This window comes from Peromyscus eremicus, chromosome 3, assembly GCF_949786415.1.
Source record: "Peromyscus eremicus chromosome 3, PerEre_H2_v1, whole genome shotgun sequence".
Taxonomy (NCBI): domain Eukaryota; kingdom Metazoa; phylum Chordata; class Mammalia; order Rodentia; family Cricetidae; genus Peromyscus; species Peromyscus eremicus.
The window spans coordinates 45,854,815-45,861,354 of record NC_081418.1 but is presented as its reverse complement, the minus strand read 5'-3'; the positions used below and the strand labels follow the sequence as shown (position 1 = coordinate 45,861,354).

The window sequence follows — 6,540 nt, the reverse complement described above, 5'->3', positions numbered from 1 at the left end:
GCCTTCCATAGGCTCAGGCATTTGAACACTTGGTTCCCAGTTGGTGGTGCTGTTTGGGGAGGTCTAGGAGCCGTAGTCTTGCTGGAGGAAGTGTGTCACTGGGGTGGGCTCGGAGAGGCCATGGACTGCCCTACTTCAGTTTACTCTCTCTGCATATGCTTGTGATTCAAGATGTGAGCTCTCAGCTTCCTGTTCCTAGGGCCATGACCGCTGCTTGACTCCATGCCCTCCCGCCATGATGGTTCTTATCCTTCAAGAACTGTAATGAATTCCTTCTGCGTGTTTATTGGTCATGTGCTTTTGGTCACAGTGTTTTATCATAGCAGCAGAAAAGTAACTAATACAAGGGATGAAAGCAGATTTTAACAAAACAATATCTTTACCTTTTGGCCACACCATCCTTGATAATAAAAGCAACCGCATGAGAGAGGGAGGGAGGGAGGGAGGGAGGGAGGGAGGGAGGGAGGGAGGGAGGGAGAGAGAGACAGAGACAGAGAGAGAATATCCCAGTTGTTTTCATGTGTGCTGCTGTTACAAATTCCTTGAAGTGTCACTGATGTCCATCACTATTTTGAAATTACAATAGTTATTAAGCTTGTCACCAGACCTGTTGTTTGATCCTTAATAAAAACATATTTATTACTACACTATGAATTTATCTCAATATTTTAATAACAGACTTTCAAAATGATGTAATTCCTTCATAACTGTGTGCTTTTAATTTTCACACTTAAAATATTCTTCTTGGCTAGGTGGTCATGGCGCACGCCTTTAATCCCAGCACTCAGGAGGCAGAGGCTGGCCAGTCTCTGTGAATTCAAGGCCAGTCTGGTGAGTTCCCGGACAGCCAGGGCTACCGGGAAAGAAACCCTGTCTCAAAAAACAACAACAACAAAAATCATTCTTAGGAGGTCTCCATAGGATTTCTTGGATTATTAAAGGAAGCCCTCACATAAAAACAATACCAAAACTGAAGGGGTTAAACGCTTCCATTCTCATAACTGAATTTAGGTTTCAGTTTTGTGAGAAGGACTAAACAGGTGTCTCTCCCAACAAAGGGCCATTTATCCACAATGGCTTGCATTCAGGGTCAAGGGAGAGAACAAATACAATGTCTCAATGACAAATCCTGCAGCCCCTTCTGAGTCGTGTCTGGACTTGCCCAAGCTTGTGCCAGTATGTCCAAAAATGATAGGACTAAACCTCAGACAATTAAAAGTATACTAGTGTAACTGCTGCTTCCTTAACCAATTATGTATGCGATGACCTAGCTGTCGCTGAAACGCCCTTAGCTGTGCTTAAAAGGAGCCTGCACGCTCCTCTTGGGGTCTTTGCCATTTTGTACAGGTGTCACCCCCCCCCCCATGTGCTGGAATATTAATAAACACTCTTTGCTTTTACATACTATTCAAATCTGGGGTCTCCTTCAGCGTTTCCTCGGACCCCTACAAAAACCAGTGTTCTCTGAAGCTGTGGGCCTCTGGCAAAGCTCCCATAATACAGCAGTAACACAGGTGGGAGTGTTGTTGCTCTCCAAGTAGACTGGCCACATGGCTTATTTTTGCAGTGAGGGTATTTTTAACTATGAATAACTATGAAAAGAAGGCACCAACAATAATTATGCTGGGATAGCAAGAATAAACAGGGACTCCTGGCCATCCCACTCAGCGAGCATGCGTTCTGAAATTGAAGAAGCACAAGAAAATACCAGGAGATCAAAGGTGACCCATAAGGACCAAAGTAAAACCTCACCCCATCTGACTATGCAGCTGTTGAGCTACCCTGCCTCCTAGAATCCAAGCACAGGGTCAAATCTAGGTTGGAAACATATCAATTCAGAAGAAATGACCATAGCATAGACTGGCAGGTGCTAGAATACCACTCGCTATGGGCCAAGCTGTGTCTCACAATGACCCCGGGAGGCCCAGAGTAGGATTGTCCCCTCTTCACAGGTGAGAAAGAGGCCAAACTGGGTACAGGTCATACGCCCCGCTGCGGACCTGAGCTACCATCTCTGCGGTGGTGCCCTTGAGACTACTTCATGCTAGGGATTGTCATGATCTGGATGGGACACAAAACCTGTCTTCACCTCAGTGGGGGCTGTCTTCACTCCCGATGACTGGGTCCAGTTCACGGAAGGAAACTCCACAGAGTGGAAGAGGCACTGGGAAAGGTCCCCACAGAGCAATCCAAACATCCCTTTAAGAGCCCCGCGTTGTAAGTCACTCTGCCCCCAGGAATCTGCCCTCTCCCTTCACCTGCCCTTGGTTCCCATGGGAGAGGTACTGAGGCCAGTAACAGCGTGGGCTCAGGTTCAAATTCCAGACACCTGTTAGCTTGTTGACCTGGGACAAGTCACAAAGCCTTTTGCCCTGCAATTTTCTCATCTGTGAACTGAGAATAATGGCAGACCTCACAGGTGGTGGAGAGGAGTAATGAACTTTCCTTCGATAAACAAAAATTGTCCGATGGTCCTTATCTTATCAGCTCCTCTGCTGTGATGATTTTGTTCCAGAACTCAACTCTTGTGTCTTATTCTGAGTGTCTCTATGGGGCCTGAGATTTACAACATCCCTTCCTCCCCAGCTTTCGCTGTAGTCATCTCTGGGTTATTGCAATATTTGCTTACTCAGCATTTGCACCGCTACCCATTTTGCTGACGCCGCAGAAGCTGAGGACTGGAAGGGCGGCCTGGGACGCATGCTCTCACGAGCCTCACGGGCTCTCCATTCCCTGGCTCTGTAATAACATTTGTGCCTCGGCTCTTCGTTTGCATTTTGCTGAGCTGATGCGAATTTCTAGTTGAAGGAGTAGTGAGAGAATGTTGAAAGACCGCGTTGGTAAGAACTGAGTTGACAAAACATAGGATAGATCATTTATCACCTTTGTAGAAACAAGATGAATTTCTGTTTTCAACGGAAATAAGACATTAGAAGGGATGGCTGGGCTTGACTTCATGAAAAATTGAAACAGTGCAAAAAAGAGATAATTCAATATAAAAAGGGAAGTCACAGCCTGGGAAATATTTACATCAAAATGGAAAAGAGGAGCTTTTGGGTCTTGGCTCCAAGACGACCAAAAAGAGAAGTAACAATCGTAGTGCCGAAAGGGGCCACAGCCACGTGCAGCCAATTCACGGCACAAAACGTGTCTAGTGCATGCCCAAGGACAAGGTCATTAAGAAGTTTGTCATTTGGAACACTGTAGAGGCCGCTGCCATTACAGACATATCTGAAGCAAGCATCTTCGATGCTTACGTGCTTCCCAGACTCCGCGTCAAGCTGCATTACTGCCTGAGCTGTGCCGTTTACAGCAAGGTAGTCAGGAACTGATCTAGTGAAACCTGGAAGGACTGAACACCCCACCATGATTTAGACCTGCTGGTGCTGCACCACAACCTCCACCAGAGCCCATGTGAAGAGATGGCTTCATAAGGACAGAAGAAAAACCAACTTGGAAAAATAAAATGGAAGTTATAATATTTTTAAAAATGGAAAGGAGGGGCCGGGCGGTGGTGGTGCATGCCTTTAATCCCAGCACTCGGGAGGCAGAGGCAGGCGGATCTCTGTGAGTTCGAGGCCAGCCTGGTCTCCAAAGCGAGTTCCAGGAAAGGCGCAAAGCTACACAGAGAAACCCTGTCTCGAAAAAAAAAAAAAAAAAAAAAAAAAAAAAAAAAAAAAAGAAAGAAAGAAAAGGAGGGTAATAAAAATGAGTTACAGAGCTGATATTTTAAATCTTATAAAATATTTTAAATCTTATAAAACGTGTGTGTGTGTGTGTGTGTGTGTGTGTGTGTGTGTATACAACTTTCAAGAGTCAGTGCTCTCCTTCCACCGTGAGGGCCCCAGGGGTTGAATTCAGGTTGTCAAGTTTAGTGGCAAGTGCCTTTACCCATGGAGCCATCTTGCCAGCCTAAGGCTGGTACTTTAAAAATATTTTTGTTGCACTAAAAATATTTTTTTCTTGCTGAGTGGTGGTGGCTCATGCCTTTAATCCCAGCACTTGGGAGGCAGAGGCAGGAGGATCTCTGTGATTTTGAGGCCAGCCTGGGCTACAGAGTGAGTTCCAGGACAACCAAGGCTGTTGGGCTGTTACACAGAGAAACCCTGTCTTGAAACCACCCCCCCCACACACCCCCACAAAGAATAGTTTTACTTTTAATTTTTTTTGTACTATTTAAAATTATATGTTGGTGTGATTCTGCATGTCAGTCTACACATGTAAATGTGTGTGCCCATGGAGGCCAGGGCACTCCTATCCCCTGGAGCAGGAGTTACAGGCAGTTGTGAGGTGCCCAGTGTGGGTGCTGGGAACTGAACTCAGGTCCTCTGGAAGAGCAGCAAATGCTCTTAACTGAAGAAGTATCTCTCCAGTCACACACACACACGCAACTTATTGAGTACTTAAGGCTCTGGTATGTTCATGCTATACTATACTAATTTTCTTTGTAATACTAGTCAGGAGGCACTTAATCCATTTCACAGTCTACTAATTAGAAGGTAATGCATTCTCATAGTCTATTAATTGATTGTGACTTGTAGCTTTTAAAAAATAGTTTATTTGTTTGTTTGTTTGTTTGTTTGTTTGTTTGTTTTAGACTGGGTCTCACTACATAGACCAGGCTAGCCTTGAACTCAAAGAAATCTGCCTACCTCTGACTACCAAGTACTGGTATTAAAAGCATGTTCCATCATGTCTGGCTAAAAACAATGATTTTTAAGGGTTCTGAAAAATGCATTATTAGGTATAGAATACATGCAGACACTTCAGATAGGATGGGAAACAATTTCTAAAATACAAAAAAACAAATCTCCTTTATAAACAATGATAAAATACAATTTCTGTTGTTTAAATTAGCAACATTGATGGTGGTATCTAACACTTGTGACAGTATTGTAAAGGTATGTCATTAATGCAGTCATATTTGTGTATGTGTGTGTGTGTGCATACACTCTACTTCAAAACAAATTTGAATGATTTTATGTAAATGGTGTTGCCAAGCATAATTGATGGCAGAATCTATTGGTGTATTTGATAAGTGATTTGGTGCTCCATTTGGGATGCCATGCAAATGTTCATACCCAAATGTAATTCTACTTCTGGGAATTTGTCCCAGGGAAGCAATCCAGTAAAAGAGAAACATCTCTACACACAACTTTTTTATATCAGCAGTTAAATAGTAAGAGATGAGAAGTCTTCTAAATAGCCAAGAATAGCACAATATTTAAATAAACACGCTACATCAACTCAAAATATTTTGTTACCCAATTGAGACATTATGTTGACTATCCAGCAACATGAGAAAATGTTTATGCTAATCAATGCAAAAGTTATGAAAACAAAACCCTGTGTGTGCTCCAGCTACTGTGGCTGTTTAAGAAATTATCTTAAAACTTGGTGGCATGAGGCAGCCACTTACTGCAGGTCAGGAATTCCAACAGAGTAAACCTGTGATAGGCTTGTCTGGGACTATGGAGCTGGACTTAGCTAAGGGCAGAATCATTGGAAGCTTTATCTCGGGCCTATTCCCTCACCTGTTTGTGGCACCGTTCTCAGCTGAGACCCTGGCTGATTGTTGGCTAGGGGACTCTAAGTGGCTAGGGCTTTCTCAGGTCATCATGGCTGGGCTCCAAGGGCAGAAGTCTCTAAGAGAGCCAGGCAGAAACTGATTTAGCTAGTGTAACCCAATCTTGACAATTGTACAGCCTCACTTCCACCTCTCTCCAGTGAAAATCACCCCATCTGGTGTTTAAGGTAAAGGAAAAGCAATCCCACTCCAGGAAGAGTGACAGGTTCCCAGAAGAGCATGCAGGACTGGTGGTTTGTGGCTGTTTTCAGAAAATAAAATATAACGCAACATGTATCAATCACAACCACATAAAAATCACAAACGTATTAGATCCAGGGCTGTGGAAAATGAATGTTTTATTTTTTTAAAAATTGTCACTGTTTTGAGCATGATTTTTTGGTCAACGAGTAGAAATGTATTGATAAACTTGTATTAAAGAGAAATTACACTGACAAAGCTTCAGGAATTATCCCTAGGGTGACCCCAGCCTCCTTTTGACCTTCATTTATAAAGTTACATTGGTCTTACTTCAGGGTGACAGTGTTTAATCTACTGCATCAGTAACACCCCACCCATTTATGAAAGGTAGGGCAAGGGGAGCCCAGGCCCTGTAGCTGTCAATCAAAAGGCTCTTGTCCCATCTTTCTCATCCCTTTCTCTTGCAGCATGAAATTGTGTTGTTGTTGTTGTTTTCCTAAACCTGTCTCCTGCTTCCCCAACCACATTCCAGTCTCTCTCCTGCAGCTCCTGCTTCTTGCATTTTGCTCCCTGCCCCACCACCTACATTCCCTAGATAAGTCGAAATATCCCCCCAGGTCTTCTACTCTTACCATGGCACATCCTCCATGAAACTCAAAGGGCTATACCTCATATATACCTCATACATATATATATATATATATATATATATATATATATATATATATATGGAAAATTTTACATAAGGGAGCTGGAGAGATAGTTCCACAGTT

The 6,540-nt window shown here is 43.4% G+C and overlaps 1 pseudogene; it reads left to right on the top strand.

The window, feature by feature from the left end:
* The first annotated feature begins 1,673 nt into the window (after positions 1-1,673).
* On the top strand, positions 1,674-3,418 carry LOC131906242 (small ribosomal subunit protein eS26-like; annotated as a pseudogene).
* Positions 3,419-6,540: the final 3,122 nt, after the last annotated feature.